General features: G+C 37.9%; 1 protein-coding gene across 9 annotated transcripts in view; it reads right to left on the minus strand.

Annotated features, from left to right (window-relative positions):
* Nucleotides 1–19,504, minus strand: part of LOC309634446 (uncharacterized protein) — a 284,447-nt gene that overhangs the window by 65,642 nt on the left and 199,301 nt on the right. For 8 of the 9 annotated variants that reach the window (XR_014248105.1, XR_014248106.1, XR_014248107.1 and 5 more), the window contains one exon: nucleotides 13,371–13,893. The exons of the other annotated variant lie outside the window; for it this stretch is intronic. The gene's annotated coding sequence lies outside the window, so the exon portion shown is untranslated. Of the gene's footprint in view, nucleotides 1–13,370; nucleotides 13,894–19,504 lie in introns of those variants that run through there. 9 annotated transcript variants of the gene reach the window in all.

Here is a 19,504-nt window from a genome sequence, read left to right on the forward strand (position 1 = left end):
AATATTATGAGTACCTATTGATGCCCATAAGGAAACATATATAACAGAATAATTAAAGATCTTGTAGGATGATATTGTGTGCTGTGTCATAACTTACTGAATATGTCCTTTAGAATTAGACAATGAGACTGTTTCCAACTTTTCATTTTAAATAGTGATACAAAGGCTGCCATACAAAAGACTTTACATATGGGAAAAAATGAGGGATAGCAATATATGTCTGGAAGTAGAATTTTTGTTAGATTAAATGTATAAAAAAATTTAAGGCTTTTGATGGATGCTCCCAAATTATTTTTCCAAAAGTTATACTAACATACATAGTAGTGTATAACTGTGTCCACCTCCCTAAACCCCCAGATTGATGGAAATAAATGTTATTTCACCATTTTAATATACATTTCTTTGGTTAGCAATAATGTTGAATAATTTTGCTATGCACATTGGCTATATGTATTTCTTATTTTGTAAGTTACTTATCATTTTCTTTTGCCTATTATTTTCTACCCTAGTGTTAGTTGTTTGCTTATTTAATTGTACAAACTTATTATTTTAAATATTGTAATACATTATAATATATGTTGCAAATATTTTTTTCAGCTCGTTTTTTGCCTTTTAATTTTTCTTCTGGTATTTCATACAACAAACTGAAATTTTACATTTCTTGGTCATCAAATTTATCAGCATTTCTTTGTTTTTTCCCTTTGTTTTCAGGCTTAGACCATCCTGAGGACTTTAAATCAACTGAAAAATTCTGACTTACGATACATAAACTCTCTAGAAACTCAGACTCTCCATTCATCTTTATTTATGATACTGGTTCTAAGACTATGCTTCCATGAAACACCATTCTTCCACAATTTTAGCCAAGGTATTGTGCCATTAAATATGAATAATAGCAGTCTTTCCAATTTTTCGGAAAAATACACTTAATGGAATATCTTTCAATTCCAAGGTTTCCCACCACATTTTTTCCTCAAATGTTCATTGCTGCTCCTTGTTGCTTTTATTACTATCTAATAAAACTTGGTGTCATATTATATATTCTGTTATTTTAAATTTAATATGTCAATATTAAATGGTGTTGTGCAAAGATCACTATTATTTCCAGATGTTGTACTAACTGACAAGTTCAAGGATCTCTAGTGTATGGTAGATGTTGGCTACAGTTAAAAACTAAAAGGGAGATAATGTTCACAACACATAAAAATTAGAAAACTGAAGACTAAGAATTCTGTTGTAACTGCTAATCACTTCTTACTTTCTTTAAAATCCCATGCCTTGATTACAAATATCACTGACAAATGCATTCAATGAATCTGATTGCCACACTCTTGTGAAATTATAATTTTCCAATGGGCTCAGATAACTTTCCTAAAGGAAAGATACTTCTTTTACCCACAAAAATTATTATTCTTGAAATTAGAAGTATAAATGGGACAAGGAAATTTATTTCTTGTTTTTTAATGCTTCCAGAGGCAGTCTTTATTGCTGTACTGGGTCTGTGAAGAACATATACAAAGGCACCTCTCAACTAGCATTCACAAATAGAAGCTTTGAAAATATGCACCTATAAAATGCATGCATTTCCTGAACTGGTAGCTGCTTTATTCAACAGACCATTAAAAACCCATTTAGAGGGCCTCTCACCAGCTCACGTGCACTACGAGTACTTAAAAGCTGGTGAAACCAGCGTAGTAAGAAACAAAACAAAGCAAAAAGTTGGATCAACATCTACCAAAATTTACAGAGAAAAAAAAGCTCTCTCCCCAAACCTAAATTTCCTCCAACCCTAACACTCTTATAAAGAACAGGTAATGTGACAAAATTGCCCCACTTCAATCTCCCAGCCAAAATCCAACACCCCTCCTGCCCTCCAAGTATCAATCATCAGCCCAGGCAAGGCAAATGAACTTTTAATCAATAACAGCTACTGTTTCTTGTACCGGGACTGTTTATGATTTAAAAGGGGAAAAAATTTAAATCAATCCTGATGTGAATGTTTTCCCTATTGAAGAGAAAAAGCAACACCCTGTGTCAAAGAGGGGGGTATAGTTTCACATGTTCTAAAAATATATTAAAATAAAATAAATTTGAGATTGTTTTTTACTCTCATTTGTTATAGACTGAAAAGTAACTGCATAGGATGTTTTGGATTGATGAGTCAAGTTAGACAAGTGAAAGCTCAGTCTATGTCTTCGCACCATTGTCTTTCCTGTTTACATTCATACTCTGGTAGAGATTAATAGAGCTAGGAGGGAATTTAGGGAACAACATCTGTCTAAAGATGGCTGCCTTGGGAACCCTGTCACTGGAGCTGTTTAGGCATCGGCAAGAGGATGAACAGCTGGGAAGCTGTAGAGAGAATTCAAACAACAGAAGGGTGTTTAGATTATACTGGTGAGAAACTGATCATATGTGGAAGCCTATATGTAGAAGCCACAAAAATAGGTCTGCTCTGGCTGAAGATTCTTGCCCCTTTCTCTGTGTATATCCAAAAGGCAACCCTTGCCTGGAATCTCCAGGGTTTTGCTGAAAAGGTTTGCAAACCCCAGTACCAGACATCTTTAAGGGGTGTTCCAATTCTCCTCTCAATGTTCCTTCCATTCCTCTAGGCTACATCATGTAGGTCCGAGTGAACATCATAAATCCTAATAATACTGGTGGTCAGGTCTTCCTGCATCTTGAATCTCCCTTTAGCCAGTGAGAAATCAAACTGGTCTCTGCTGCATTATTTTGGCATGTTTGCACAAACCAGAAATAACTTCCCTAAAGATTACTGAAATGAAATCATCTTTCACCTAATTGGGAAAGGCTATACAGGCTTTTGCCCAGTTTTAAAGAGTAATGTGATGGGGGGCGGGGAGCGGAAATGATGATGGGAGTGATTTCTTGACTGTTTTCTTTTACAGTTTGCTGAAATGGAACAAATCAATCCTGTCTTGCTTATTTATAAAACCTTAACACCAATGGGGAGGGGAGAATTAATGAGACCAGGCACAAGGAATGTGGAAATTTTCATTTCTAAACTGCTGGCACACAGACATTCATTAGTGTCTTGTGCTTTTCAAGGGCACTGAAGAAATGAGTTTTCTGCCTCTTACAACTTTTGGTGGAGAACACTCATTTGCACATAATTACTCACCACAATAGCTGGCAGCCAGGGGAAGGATCCAGCAAAGAAGCCCACATTTTTTAAGAACCAGGATACATACACCCGTAGAAGAACGCTGTGATAACTGTAGGGCCTCAGAAAAGAATAACCATGTGACTATTAACACAAAAGTGGTAGCAGACTTACAAGGTGCATTTAATCTTCATGCTGCCTCTGCGAAGTCAATATTTCCATGGAGGATCAAATGACCAGTCCTGAGTCTCCAAAGGATCAAATGACCTGTTCAAAGAGGCATAACTCACAATCGAAAGGGCCAGGATTTGAATTCAGGTCTATGTCTAAATCCCAAGTTCTTTCCATTTTTCTACGAAATATTTTTCTGGGAAGTGAAGGAAGAAGTTTGATCTACATTAAATCCCATAGCAACTCAGCGTATAGAGAAAGGTTTTGATGTCTGTTGGCCACAGTGACAGTTGTACCTGCTGTGTTCTTCTGCTCTGGAACCCACTTATATACAGCTGATGTGCTCAAAACTCTTTGAAGACCGAGCACTGTCGTCTCTGCCAGTGTTCACTATAAGGACACTGATCCCAGCGCTGAGGGTACCATCTCCCAGTGCCTCCAAAGCAGCCAAGTCTCAAAATGGAATTGCAGCTCTTGGATCATCTCTGTGAAAAAGCCATGCTCTACTCTCCACCAAAAGAGGAGAATGGTCCTTTAAAGGAATATATACTGAATTTCACTCCTGTGCTCTAAAGCTACACTGCTTGAACTGCCCCATGTCACTGAATGCCTCAGGAAATTTTCCATTTCAGTTTTGTTGGTGCTTCTTCTTCCCACAGAGCTCAGACTTATGTCTCTGTGTCTGGGACGAGGGATGCACTGGACTCCACACTTTTTTCCATGTCCCACTTTTGTCCTCTGGGACAAAAGTCTTCCGTTACCCAAACAGCTTTAACTCCTGCCTATGATCTTTACTACTTGGCTGGAAGTTTATTTACTGTTCAAGTGGTAGTAGCTAAGTGATCTTAATTTGGTTGAAGGCTCTTGGTTTAAAGAAGAAAGTCATCTAGCTCATTAGCTTCATGGCCCACAGAATCAAATAATTAAGCAACAGAGAAAAATATAATATTAGAGTAACCTGATCTAAATACAGGAGCAAGATCTCATACCTCTTTCCCTTAATTTGTTTGGAGCTTTGGCAGATACACTTAAGAAGTATGTGCTCAGACTTCTGTCATTAATGGCGAGATGTTTGGAAATTTAATGATGGCATGTCAGACTCCAGTTAGGGAAGTGGAATTTTCCATTACCAAGGTCATTATTTATTATGTTTAGTGCCTTAAATACTGTGGGTATCTAGTATATGGGACAAAGTGAGTCCAGGGGAAGAGCACTTGAAAGAAAAGAGAAATGACTACTTTTACTATCACCATTAGACCTGACAAGCAAGGACTTCTGCCCTTAACCCCATGTCTTATGGAGCCCAGGTCTTTGGAATGTCTTCCTCAACATTTTCTAGTCCCTTCCAGTGCCTAGGAGCAGGTAGAGTCCACAGTGCCATCCAGACAAGGTTTTCAATGCCAAGACAGAGATCCACATGGACCTCAGTCAACCCTCTATCCCATGTGTGAGGGTCAATCAGATGCCTCTAGAAGCTATAAGACTGCTACCTATGGGGTCATCTCAGGACCTCAAGAGGCTGACCTGGCCAGTTGATCACTCCCACTGACTGGTGTGGAATTTCTTTGGCAGAACCACATGAGATTGGGCTTCAGATGGGGCTGACACTGATTTGGGGTGACTCAAATTGTTTATGTGGGTAGGGGTCCCACAAAACGAAGTTTTCCAGAGCTTCACATTTCTTAGCATGATCTTGCCTGCCTTCAGGGAGTGAGCCATTCAAAACAAAAGATTTCTCCTAGGGAGGTTCTTAACCTGATAACTTGTAGTCCAACATAACATTATTTTAAGCTCCCTGAGAAAGGGAATCATGATACTTAACCCTCATTGCTTCCCAGAGGCTGGCACAGTGCTAAGCACATCATAGATATAAAAAAACATACTTGATTGTTATTGAGATCTCTTCCATCTGTCCATCGATCTGTCCATCCATCCATTCATTAATCCATCTATTCATCCATTCATCTCCTCAGTAACTGTTTCTTCTAATATATAATTTCCGGCTTACAGTACAGGTGGATTCCCAGAGTTTCAAAAGCACGATGAATTGGAGATCAATAACATTACTAAAATCCCACTCTCAGAAAGACACGTAGATGAATAAGGGCTAAAAAGAAGGAAAACTGCACTGCAGGAGGAATACAGAGTAAACTTCTCTGAGATTAAAACTTGCATGTAGGAAGAAAATCTTATCCAAGTTTCAAGTAAAACAATGTTGTCATTTGCCCAGAATTATAAAAATAGAGAAGCAGAGCAAGTGATTTTAATCTTCTGAGAAAAGTGCACTTTGCTCATCAAGATGACAAGAATATAAAGTGTGTCTAATTATCTTCTTATAATTGAGAAAGTGTAAAATGTTATTATTCTGCTACAGATATATTTAAAATATTATTTAGCATTTTTTCCTGATTATAATAGATTAGGCTTTCTGTTTTGTTGTGTTGTTGTTTGCAAGGAACACCTGAGCCACCTTTAGGAAGAGGGTTTACTGTGTGAGGTATATATTTACTATAGTTGGCACTAGGAAATGATTAAAAATGGAAAACAGAGGCAGCTTTAGGGATCAACAGTCTCTCTCTCTCTCCTTCTCCCTCTATCTCTTTTTCCTTCTTTCTCCTCTCATCACCCTTGAAAAGTAGAGCCATCTCAAGGTGTACCAAAAAACCTAAGGATGAGGTAAGGTTAGGTCTGGTAACTACCCCAGACCATAAGAGAGTCACCTATGCCCAAAGAATAGTTGTTTGCTCTTAAGGTAAGGCTGGTTAGTAAATCAGACATATAAACTATAAATACAAATACTTAGAAAAAATAATTTTTAAATTCTTGTATTTCTACCCCCCAGAGACAATGGCCATATATAATTAAATATATTTCATTCAAGTTTCAATATAGGCATGTATATTCTCAATATTTTTAACCAATTCTGAATATTGTTATTCTATTTTATAGCTTACCTTTTTAGGGATATAGAGCTAGCAAGATAGCTAGATAGATATAGAGATAGAGATAGATATAACAGATATTATTAAATATACACTGAAATTCTTTTATTTAATGGCTACTTTAAATGGCTATTGAATGAATGCACATAATTTACTTAATCCCCCTTTGTTCACTTTTATGATAATTTCTTATTTTTTTTAAGCAAAGCCATAATAAACAACTAGCTAAGATTTTGTGTGCATGCATAATTTCCTTAGAATACATTTCTAAACTGGAATTTCTGTCAAAAAGGCTAAACTTTTAAAATGAAAGCTGTTGCAAATACTTCCATTTTTACAGAAATAGTTATGCCAATTAAGATCTTACATTCTGTGTTTAAGTATCTCTTTTATCATACCCAATGAACACCAGGTGTTATGACTTTATTTTTCATTTCACTGTTACAACTTACTACATTTCACTAATTATACACTTGCAATTTAAAAGGGAAGATTGCTGCCATCAGTTTGATTCATCCCTTAGAAATAAATATCTCTCTACAAATCGGCCTCTTTTCAAGTTTCACTGAGAATACAGGGAGATAAGATTCACAGGGTTCCTAATTCTCCATGGAAGAAATCTTCTATGTTAGTTCTAATGCCTTACTATTTGCATGGACCTGAACATTTAACTAATTTTTGGCCTATTCAAATATTAGGAGTTTATTGAGTGAATGGATCCCCACTTCCATGAGCAATTGTTCTACATAATAGCATGCTTATGTTTTACTCTGAAACAAAGTGTACAGAGGGTAGTTTTGTTTGTGTGGTTGGTTAGTTAGTTGGTTGGTTGATGAGAGAAGAAAATTTGTAATTTCTTTAGAACATTCTTTTAATCAAACTGTTAGAGGGCTGATGGCTGACTAAGTCAGGACTGTGTGTTGCAAACCTTCTAGAGACACAAAAGGCTCTCCAGTAAGAGAGGAGCCTGGGTGTTTCCTCTCTTTTCCTTAAAAAAATTTTTTTGTTGTAATTCATTATTTTTCTTGGATCAGATCTCTTAGGAAAGATGTGACTGTTTAAGTAATTGCTTTCTTCTGCATACTCCTTCAGGTTCAAGGGCAGAGCAATTCAATTGCACACTGTCTAGCACCCCGCTTCCAAATAAGTGCTGTTCCCATCAGTATATTCCTTTTTCCTGGTCTTTGCCACGAGTTTTCCACACTAGAACCAATCTCTGGAATCCTCTCCATCTGATCTCATTTGCTTCTTATTAAATCCAGAGCTCTTTTGAAAATACTTTAATAAGTACTTTTGATCCCTCCATGTTTTTCAAGGATTTCTCAGTTTCTTCCAAACATTCAGCTGACAGATTTCTGGGAGCAGCCAATCTCACTTGGAGACACTTTAAGCTGATGATATCATCTGAACACCCAGGGAAAGGGCCTTTTGGGGGAGCTTTGTTAGCATGGGTGGCTGGGAGCCACATTGGTCCTGTTCTTCATTTCTCTGGAAGTGAGTCAAGGAAGACAGGACTTTCAAACCTGCCCTCCTTGCTTCCTGCAAATGAAAATGTTCTCTCAGAAACAATGGACTTTAATAAAATACAAGCAACTCCAAAGTGCCTATTTCCATCAGTTCTTGCTCTCCCAAGTGTGTTTCTTTCTTACTAGAGCAGCCCTTCTTGATTTCTCTACAATTTTCTGGGTGAACACCCTGAAGGCCCATTGGACTTTTCTACCTCTGCAGAAGTGCTATTGACCTCTCTGTGGCTAAGAATGAAGATTCAGACCCATGCTAACATTCCTGTGGAGATTTAAAGGTCTCTCTGAAATAGGGAAATGCATTAGGGGAGAGAGCTAAGCCTTCTGGCTTCTGGACCCAGCTCTGCCTTCAGATTGCATTGTGTCTTTGAGGATGTCATTAAGCATTTTGGGGGCTTCAGAGTTCTCATTTGTAAAATGAAAGAGTTAAAAATTTTTATATCTTCCCAAAGGTGAATAATGATTTTAATCAGGAAGGAATAGTATATTTAACTTGAAAAAAAAATGTTTAATGTGGCAATGTGTTTTTGGATTTGGAAAAGAACATTGGGAAACATTTGAGTACTTTTCTATAGAATAATTTATGCAAAGTAAAGTTTGATTGCATAGTTTAGGTGTTAAAAGGCTCAGCAATTGCTAGCTAGGCATGACACACTGGAGTGTAATGGTTTCAAGCAAAGATTTGGAGTCTGAGGGAGCTGCGTTAACTCTTTGGCCATGCCACATGATCTTGGGTAAATTCACCTTGCTCTTTAAGCTACAGACTCTTAATCCCCCCAAAAAAATAAAACCCTAAAATCAAACCAAAACAAAATCCCAGGATAATAATATAGTAGTATTATTACTATTCCTTTTTACAATTACTGTTTTTTCATACTTGGGAACATCAAAGACAAAGTATATGAAGTGCTTTGCTTAGTAGCTGGCACAAAGCTAATGCTTACTGATTATAAAAGTTATTATATACACTGTTTGAACTCTCACCATTTAATTTGATCAGTTTCTTCCTAGCTTTTGTAGGGATACAAGTCAGTGCCTTTCTCTTTGCAAATTTGTTTTCAACCTGGTCAATATAAATATTCAATATATTTCAGTATATACAATATGTACAAAGCTTCAAATGCTGAAGTATTTCTCTGGTCCATTCATCGAACACTTTTATTAAATATTTCCAACTGATTTTGAAAAAAAATCTCAGTTTACAGAAATCCTTTATAAAAATGTTTATTTTCAGTGCGGGTAACTTGGGTTACTTTACTAAGTAGTACTTCAAAAGCTACATTTTTAGAAGCTGATTTCAAATAGCAAAGAGAGAAAGCATGAACTGCCATGCCAAAGTACTTCCTTAAAATTTTATATCAGCTTTATCACAAAAGTTTGGAATTAGTTACTCTGTGTGTTAAATAAAAAACACAGTTGTACAGTTTGAAGCTACAGTTTCTATATCAAGTGGTGGAATATCACAACGTATTTCAATGTAGTTATGAAGTATGTGTGCATAATATCCAATTCCAAGGGCACCTCTCCTTCATAGCTTCTTAATTTATTAAGAACATTGTGTTTCACCAAAATTTGTGCTGTATTATCATTGCAAAAACATAACTTATCTTCAATGTCAAATGTTTTAACTGAATTTATATTACAATAACGTCAAATATTTCACTGTCAGGAGAAGGAGTTTCTAAAATGTTGGCTTTGATTACATGAAATTGATGAAAAAAGAAGCATAATTGAGATGAGCTAATTTTCTGTTTGGACTATTTGATGACCAACATAAAATTCTCATTATTTAACTGTGAATTTCTTCTTCTGCTCTTGAAGCCACACACCAACAGCTATTGCTTTATTTTGAATTCATGCACACAAAAAAATCTTGGAATAAATAATGAGTGAAAGTGATTTAGAATAGCCATTTGATCTAAATGAAAAGTTGTATCTCACCAAATGATATGAAGGGTACTTTCTTCGGTTGTAAATAGGGCCCAGTCTGTATAAATTAGTTACTAACTTTTGAAGTAACTGCTGATACTTCTCCAGCAGATTTGTGTCTTCTGGTTTTCATGTGGTCATTTATACCACTATGACCCCATGGTGGATGGTAAATGTCAACAAACATTTTGTGCAAGTTACATGTTCATCATTAACTCTCTTGAGTAATCAAAATTCACTTCCTCTTTTTCAACTAAACCTATACTTCCTTTTTAAACTTATTGATGCTAAAAGTGTTTATTGCAGAATAAAAAAGCATTGTCAAATAATAAAATAAATAGTTGTCGATTTTACACTGTACGATAACTGACAAAACAACAGTACCCAACTGTTTAAACTGTTCTCTTCCTGCTTCACAGACAGGACTGCCCTGTTTTTATTTCCTCCACTTGTTTCACATGTACCTAAACTATAATTTGCCACATTTCTTATTCTCATTCACCTTGCTGACTGTGACTTGGTGGCTTCCTGTATTTTGCAGCCCTTGCAACTGGTCACAGTACAACTGATTGCTACACCAGGTGGCCAGCAGTGGTAGAGTGTTGAATACACCTAGAACTATCAGAGACTGAAAGGGGTCAGCTGTACCTAGCAATTCACATCTAAGTACACTTCATTTTATCAGAAAACTGTTTTAGAACATTCTAGGGCATCTTTCAGATTTAGCCCACATATGAGAATAAGAACCATGTGCCCTACAAGTATATCTCACCCACTACTGGACAAGACCATGGTAGAAGCTAGAGGAACAAAGGAGAGACCTGCCCAACTGTTTAAAGCTTATTCTAAAGCAATTATTACAGTAAAATTTTATTGTACAATGAAAAGTCTGGATCAGATACTAAACCAGAAGGGAAACCAGGGCAATACACATAAACTAGTATTGTTCTGGGCTCATGATCACACCATAGAGTCATTTCAAAACTACCTGGACTTACTCTTTCTGGTTCAAGGAGAAAGAATTATGACTTGTGGGTAGAGGTCACTGGAAGATGGATTTTAAATAAATACCAGGAAGAGTTTCTCAAAACGGTACTGACAGTAGAGAAATCCTCATCACTGGAAGTGCTAAATCTGAGCACGGATATTACAGAGAGGACTGCAGTTGAACAAGGTGAACTCTAAGGCCTCTTCTAAAGGTTTCATGTGTCTTGATCAATGTACTGTTATAAGTAGATCTTAAAGGGAAAAAATCTCAGCCCTGAGAATGTTGGAATAGTTTCAGCAGATGTCAAAAGAAGGAAAAAAAATCTCTTTCATCAGTTTACATATTCTTCCAAAGACTTTTAATGGGTTTAGATATACTGGGAGAATCTAGTCGTCCTTAGAGTAGCCGCAGAAAAGAATAGACTTTTGATTGAAAGGAAAGGATCTTAAAATGTCATCAAATCTAGAGTTGACTGTTAGTCGCAATGCTTGACACATAACTGATACAGAAGAATCTTTTGGAAATATTAAGCTTTCTGAACATCATCTATATAATGAAGTTTGTATTATCTCCTCAGTTCCAGGCAGACCAACAATGTCCAACATCTAATAATGGAGAGAAGAGAATGCCAGTTACTTGTCTTCTTGTGTGATAATATAGAAGCTGTGTAATTACTTGAAAGATGAGTGGATGTGAAATAAAAGCCATTTTGTGTACTGTTTAGAGTTGTCTGATACTGTTTGCACTCAATTTGTGATATAATTACTTTCATTAATTTTCATTTTCTTGAAAGATAAACATCATAGAATGGTTCTCCCACTGAATGGCTACATTCTTGTTTCTTGATAGAGAACTTTGATGTAAATCTCATAGAGCAACTGGTAAATGACAGTTCTTTTTAACCTGAATACTTCCCAATCCTTATTATCTTCACAATTCTTTTTGTCTACCTGTGAAGCCCTAGGCAATAAGCAGTAGAATAGAATTTTTTTTTGTAAACTGGAATTACCAATTCATTTGAAACTACACCTGGTGAAAAATAAGGCATTACCACTACAAATAAACTAAGCCATAGGTCCTGGTTTAAAAAAAAACAAAAAAACAGGCTCTAAGTTTCAATCATAGTTCTGCATTTACTAGCTTAGTGACTTTAGACAAGTTATGTAAATTCTTTTGGACATGTTTCTCCATTGTTCCACTCCAACTACACTTCCCCAACTGGAAATGTTGGGAAAATTTTCATGGTGGAAGAGAATTCAATTTCATCAACGTGTTTACAGTGTGCTCTATGCCCCAGGCACTGCTACAGACATCCTGGGGAAGAGAGGGAAATTTTAAAAAGGAATAGAAAGTGTTTCTTGCCCTACAGAAAAGGAACAGTGATTAGCCCCATATGGTTCTCAAGTACATGCATTATAGTAGCCCAGACGGGAACGTCCTAATTGAGGCTATGGCATTAAAACTTGCCTGTATACAGGGGGTGGGGGTAAAATGTCAGCTATTCCATCTCTGAGACAAAAAAAAGAAAGAAAGTGTGGTAAAAGAACAGCCAGTTAATCCTTAGATAACACTCTTAGAGGACAAAATTATAATCACTTGCTGCAATTCCAAAATGTGTGTCCCAGAACAATTTGCAGACTTCCACCACGGAGCCTAAGCACAGGACTTAACTAACAGGTCCAGAAGGGAGAACATCTTTTCTGTGAGTAATTGAGCAGGAACAGGACAGTCCAGTGGGCCGACCACAGGCTTAGTTTCACACTCCTGAGTTATCCTGGCTTGGTTGTTGCATTGCCTGGGGACATTCAGGAAGCTGCTTCATCTCTGCATGTCACCATCTATGAGATGGAGTTGTAATTTTAACGAACGTGTAGGGGAATTTAGGAGATTACTACACAGCTTGAAGTCAAGATTTGGAAGAAAGTCTGCTGTTTTTAGAAGCAAGAGACTTTAAAGTAACACAATAATTTATTTTTATTTTACATTGGTACAGTTGATTCTCATTATTCATGGGTTCCATATTTACAGATTTGCCTACTCACTAAAATTTATTTGTAACTTCCAAATAAATATTTGTGGTCCTTTCATAGTCATTCTTGGCTGTGCGCTGAGTGTCAAAAAATTTGAATAGCCTGATGCACACGTTCCCAGCTGAGGCTGGGCAAGGCGATGCTCTGCCTTCTTGTTTCAACTCTCAGACTGTAAATGTGTCCCTTCCACAGTTTATTTAATGCCGAGTTTTTAGCATTTTGTACTTTTTGTTGGTGAATTCATCTGTTTGAAATGGTCCCCAAGCAGAGTGCTGAAATGCTGTGTTCCCAAGCGCAAGAAGGCTGTAATGTACCTTATGGAGAAAATAAACGTTAGATAAGTTTTATTCAGGCACAAGTTTATAGTGCTGTTGGCCATGAGTTCAACGTTAATAAATTAACAATATATATTAAATAAGTAGTCTTTAAATAGACACACACATAAAACAAGGTTATGTATTGATCAGTTGATGAAAATGTTGTGCTCTGAGGCTTGCAGGAACCTAACTCTGTATTTCCCCTAAGAGCATGGTTCAGTGTTTGCTAATTCAGTGTTCTTGGCTACTTAGAGGACATAATGGCTGCAGGTAATGAGAATCAGATGTATCTATCATTGGTTATCCTGATGTATTCTCCTTAGAAGAATCATCTCCAGGGATGAAGGAGAGTTTAGTGATCATTTATTCAAACTCCATAATTGTACATTAGAGAAAATGAGAGTGTAGAGATGTGACTTGATCCAGGTCCCTAAGCAAGAAGAATCAGGCACAACCTGGACCAGAATGAGGTGCATCAGCCCTCAAGCCCATCCTTATACCACCAGACCACACTGGTTTTCCTGTGGGAGTGTTACCAAAGTCAGGTTCGGCTACTTGCTGCACAACAGGCCAATAGGTCAAGTGGCAAGGTGTTGAGGCAAAGAAAGTGACTTTATTTGAGAAAGCACGCTAACCAAGAAGACGGTGGACTAGTGTCCTTAGAAACCATCTTGACATCTCGGTGCAAGCAAAGGACTGTTAAAGGCAACGTGAGGGATGGGGCTGCAGGGTGTGTGAGCAGCTCGCACACAGTTCTTGAATTGGTTGGCATCGAGGTGAAGTTTTGAGTATCACCAGTCTTCTGGTTTCAGCTGGTCTGGGGTCTCTGCGCTTGAGGTCAGCAGTTTTTATCTGGTGGGGTCTGCTTCCTGTGCAAACAATTTAGGAATGTGTGTCAGAGAACGTGGTTGGTTTATAGTCTAAATGGTTACCAGTTTCCCGTCCCGAAGGCTATTCTTTGTTTCTAAATCTTCACTTCCTAATCATTAACTCTTAAGCCAGCCTTTTGTGGGTCAGGGAAGGCCTGGGAGACTAAAGCAAAAGGCTTTCACTTGAAAGGACAGGGACACAGAGGCTTGTATGAGGTTTCATAAGCATGGGGAAGTGACTGCTTTGGGAGGTGCACTCGAGTGGGGTTCCCACGTGGCTTGTGCTGCAGGCTTCATGTCCAGCAGTGTTTATCTCTCTGGTGATGTTAAGAGGGTGACTGCATAGCTCGTGTACCTAAGCTTAAAGAAACAGGTGCTCTGGCATCATGCTTGAGGGCAGCATCATACTCTATGGTACGTGGCCCCTGTGATCCACATCAGGACTAAATGAGATCAACATTTATAGAAAAAGATTTTTCTTCTAAAATCTTCACTATTGTCCTACCCATGTTTTGGTTATGAGATTAAGTCAGCCAATCTTGGGAGTAGCTAACAAAGCTTTGCTCTTTGATACATTTTCCTCTAAATTCCTGAGGACCAAGTAGAAGTCACTTACTCTAAATTAAGGTAAGAGAGATTCGGTTAATATTTAAGCCAAACTAGGTGACCAAGGTAAAGATGAGGCAGAGGGAGTGAACTATCTAGAGATCTTGGAGAAGCATGAAGGCGATTATGTGTCCTGAATGATGTCATTAAATTCAGTGAACACTTGAGTATCTATTAAGTACAAAGCACATTGCTTTTTGCTCTAATATTCATCTCTTGAGGTCTATAACGTGGTAATACCATTATAATCCCAAATTCATTCTGATTGTCAATCAGTTTGATGTGATAATAACAATAAATAAGTACAATCTATTCAAAATTATAGTCAGTTTTATCTCTAATCTTTTTCTTGGCACCTTTCCTTCTCTTCTCAGTGTATACTTGAAAATATCTTCCCTAGAAACACAAAGAGCCAATAAACCAAAGTTGCTCAGTATGGAAAGTCAGTGTCTAAGAGTGAGAGTCTGCAGTCCAGGTCCTTGAGCCAGATCTGGAGCCAAATTAACCTGATCTGTCTCTTGGAACTTGGACACTTCTATTTATAGCCCCAGGGTAATCATTATGTAATGCAGTTGTAAGTGGAAGGTAAAAAATAATTTGTAGGTGCACTGAGAAATTGGGGGGAAATTTTAGAGCTAAGGCCTGCATTATTTTGTCATCGAGTTTTCTTCTAGTCAGGTATAATTTGTCAAACAGCATTAACTGTCAAATGCCATTGGTATCACTTTGTCAACAGATTTCAATCTTCTGAGAAAAAAAATAAAAGAATTAACACTGATGTTTACCACATGACACATAGTTCTCTGGACTCTTCTACCAGTTATCTTATTTAACGCTCATAGAAAACAGTCCAAGTGTATGCTTTTCTCTCCATTTTATAGATTAAAAAAAAAAATGAAACAAAGAGATTATGTAATTTTTCTTAGGTCACTAAGTAATGGAGCCAGCATTTATATCCAAGGATATCTTGATCCAAATACCATCTTCTTTTCACTTTATCACATGGCCTTCCCCTGTTCATCTGTTTTCCATGTAATACATGGAGATTCCAGGCATTGTGTCTCAGTGTGTGACCCATGGACCATGTGAGTCAGAATCACCTGGGATACTTATTAATGACATAAATTCCTAGACTCCATCCCTGAACTACAGGTGACTCTCAATGGATGAGGTCCCAGAATCTGCTTTGTTAACAAGCTTCCCAAGAGCTTCCTATGCACTTTGAAGTTTGAGAGACAATGGCCTACATAATCCTACACATCAAAAGGGCTGGAGTAATAGAGAATATTACAAAATCTGCACCAAAGATACTGGTGTTTATAGGTGCTGCCAGTGCCCTGCCCATAACCCTTGAGTCTTACCTGTGTCACTCAAGACAGCCAGCCTCAATTGTGTCTGCATGACCTTCTGGGGCTTTCCTCCAAGCCTCAGATGGGACTCTGCCTGTGCTCCTGGCAGACAAGAAGTACCAGGGGGGCTTCCCTGGTGGCGCAGTGGTTGAGAATCCGCCTGCCAATGCAGGGGACACGGGTTCGAGCCCTGGTCTGGGAGGATCCCACATGCCGTGGAGCGACTGGGCCCGTGAGCCACAACTACTGAGCCTGCGCGTCTGGAGCCTGTGCTCCGCAACAGGCGAGGCCGCGATAGTGAGAGGCTTGCGCACCGCGATGAAGAGTGGCCCCCGCTCGCCGCAACTAGAGAAAGCCCTCGCATAGAAACGAAGACCCAACACAGCCAAAAATAAATAATAAAATTAAAAAAAAAAAAAAAAAGAAGTACCAGGGAATTAACTACCCCAACTCCACCATCGCTCTGCTCTTAACCAATGACTGGTTGGAACTAGGGTATAAATCCTCCAGCTCTATGACTTCTTGCATGTGTGCTTCTGAGGTTTGTGTTCTCCACTGTTTTCCAGAGATCCCCTACAGGATTATGTTCCAGTCATCCATGGCGGTAACTGGCTTACTACGTCACCCTTTACATGCTCTTTCCTGTCTTGTCCCCCCACTTTTCTATGAATATTTCCTGCTTGCCTTTTTATACTATTGAATATTTGCATTTGAATCCTTATCTCTGGGTCTGCTTCTGGGAGAGCACAAAACCAGACAACATTTAGCTAAAAACCCAATTGTAGCACTTACCTCTTATGTGTTAGGCTATCCTATTTCTCTCTCCACCACTTCACTAAGAGAGCCATTAACCGTTGAACTAATTTTAACTATCTATGCAGGTGCATATTGAGAAAGTACGTGCCAAACTGTGTGGAAGTTGCTCTGTGGCTGTTTCTTAGTCTATCAACTTCAGCCATCCTTCATAATGAAGTTAGGAGTATAAGATGGTGAACTCAGTCAGACGTGGGTCAAATTCTGACTCTGCTGTCTATTCGTTTTGTAACCTTGGCAAGTTTCTAAGCATCTTTAGGCTTCTGTGCTCTCATCTATAAAAATAAGAATAAAATCTACCTTGGATACTTGGTGAGAGGATTAAATGAAAGAATAAATGTGGAGCTTGACCCATAAAAGGTTATCAAGAATGTATGTTTGTTTGCTCTCCTCCTTCCTCAGGTCCCCTTATTTCCTGAAGGTATGGGAGCCCCTCTAGTCCCTGAGGATCTGTCACTTTACCTGAACTTGATGGTTCTTGTTGACCATGCCATTCATGTTTATTTCCATGAAAAGCTAACAATACCTACTAAGAGCTAATGTCTAATGTCTGTTCTACAATGAGATTGTAGATTTCTTGATTGCGACTATATCTTAAAATCATTTATATAGCTCTGATATTATGCCTTACACATTGGGGATGCTTGGTCAATATTTCTGTTGACTTGTTAATGAACCAGTGATCATTAGCAACTTCAAACTTAATGATCTATATTTGATCTTTGCATGTTATATCAAGATTGTACAGTTGACACCAGCCCTTGGCAGTGCTAAACTTCTCTGGACCTGGCAGGGAAGGATGAAAATCAACATCTCATTCCTCCAAGGAGGGCTGGAATTCCCAGAAAGTTCAGGATGTAAAGGGTGTAAGGTTTGGCAGGAAGTACTTTTCAGAACTTCTTGCCAAACATAAAGGCCATAGAAGGACCAAGACCTTGCTGGAATCTTCTGCCAAATGGTCATGGTTTCTTGATGGAGACAAGGAATGTCAAGAATATGGTGGCCTTGCTGCAAAAGCTGTCACTTGGCTCCTCACCCCTAAGATGAAATCTATTCTAATGCGTAACTGTTTACTTATTTTCCTGCTTCCACCCATTAGGCCCTATCCCTGCATTATATTACCGATTCTTATTACTACATCTTGGAAGGCATCCTTAAAGCTCCCTTTTATGTTGTTTTGTAAAAAACGCATGTGATATCTTATTCTTTTTCATTCAGATTTCTTTCTGCTTCCCCTAATAAATTATTTTGCAAAATAATTTCCATGACTGCTATTTAAATTTCAAATGCTCTTGCTTCCTTTTACAAAATCAGGTCCATTTGCAACTTTCCAACTTTGTTTTATATTCTGTAATTTCTGGAGACACGACCAAACCACAGCTTTCTTTGAATACATTGGTGCAATCAAGTATTTAAATTATAACCAATAATAATTATTACCAGTTTTATGAAAGAATCTCTTTGATTCTGGCTTCCTCTGTGCCTCCACTTACAACTCAAGAGACTTTTAAAAAGGCTACCTCTTTTCTCCACCATTCCCTTCTCCAGGCCTAGAAGTGCTTTTGTTCTTAGCAGTGTTCTTTCTGCCTGTCATTCAAGTTAAACTCCAGGGAAAGATCACAGTTAGTGATTATTTTTTACCTAGGAGGAAAAAAAAGCTAATGATCTGTGTATACTCGGCCACAATCATAGCACTTTCCCTAAGAGTTAAAAGCACCCTTCAGCTGTCAGGACAACATATGTACCTGGTCCCACACAGCTTCAGGATCTTTCTGTCACAGAGCCACTATGTGTGTCATACGGTATGGATTCTGAAGTAACCAGAACTAGGCAAGGTGAATGGACTTCTTGAGGGTTTCCCTAAATTGTACATGAGCCACTAAGAAGTAATAAAGGGTATCATCTTGCTTAAAAATCCAGGAAGCTTTTGATGGGGGTGGAAGAATTCTATAGATTTGGCACTCAGCACGACCACGGAGGTTGAGTAATATAAATAGTAGAGCTCTGAAGAATATGGGCCTGGTTTCAATATCACATTCTGGTCTTACGGTCCAGCAAAGTACAATAAGTTGAGGCTCAGGAAAATGAACTACAATCTGGGGAACATATGAAGAATGATCAGGGAGTGATTTATATACTCATCTTGGTAATGATAAAAGTGTTGGGTGAAGAGCAATATATAGAGGGAATCTATCTTGTCCTATTGTGATCTGTAATTGTGTTCTTTTCTTGCAGCTTTTAGGTACCAAACCCAGGTGACAATTATAATAACAGTTCTCATGTTCACTTAAGTTCCAGACCTTCCCTGGGTCACTCAGTTCTAAAAGTTGTCTAGGCCAAAAAGCTTTGCCTAAATGAAGCTTGCATTATTTTTCTGCCCTATAATTGTAAGGGGTTTTTTCATTCGCATCAAACTGCAGTTAAGATATTATCCGGCCACACTGTCTTGGAAGCATTCTCCATGAAGTGACTAATGATGCATTCCTAATAAATAACACTCCAGAGAAAATAAGGTACATGTTTCCTAAATGTTAAACTCCCCTTCTGTGGTCATTAGAAGAAAGACGTCTATATGAAACCTTATTTTTTACTTCAACTCCTGGGAAGACTCAGGGTATTTTTAATTAATGGAGGAAGGAATTTATAAAAATCAAGTCTTTCTTTCCTTATAAATACTAGATTAGAAAAAGAGCAAAGGACCTTAAAAGCCAAAACCAAACTATCAAATCAGTTCAAAAAGATTAAATTTCCTAAACTTAGAGAAGGTGGAATTAATGTTCATTTCTTCCATTTCATAAACTTTCTGGTAATTTAACCCATTAGAGGAAAAGTTATATTTTTTT

This window comes from Balaenoptera borealis (genome assembly GCF_965194805.1).
Source record: "Balaenoptera borealis genome assembly, chromosome: 1".
NCBI lineage: Eukaryota > Metazoa > Chordata > Mammalia > Artiodactyla > Balaenopteridae > Balaenoptera > Balaenoptera borealis.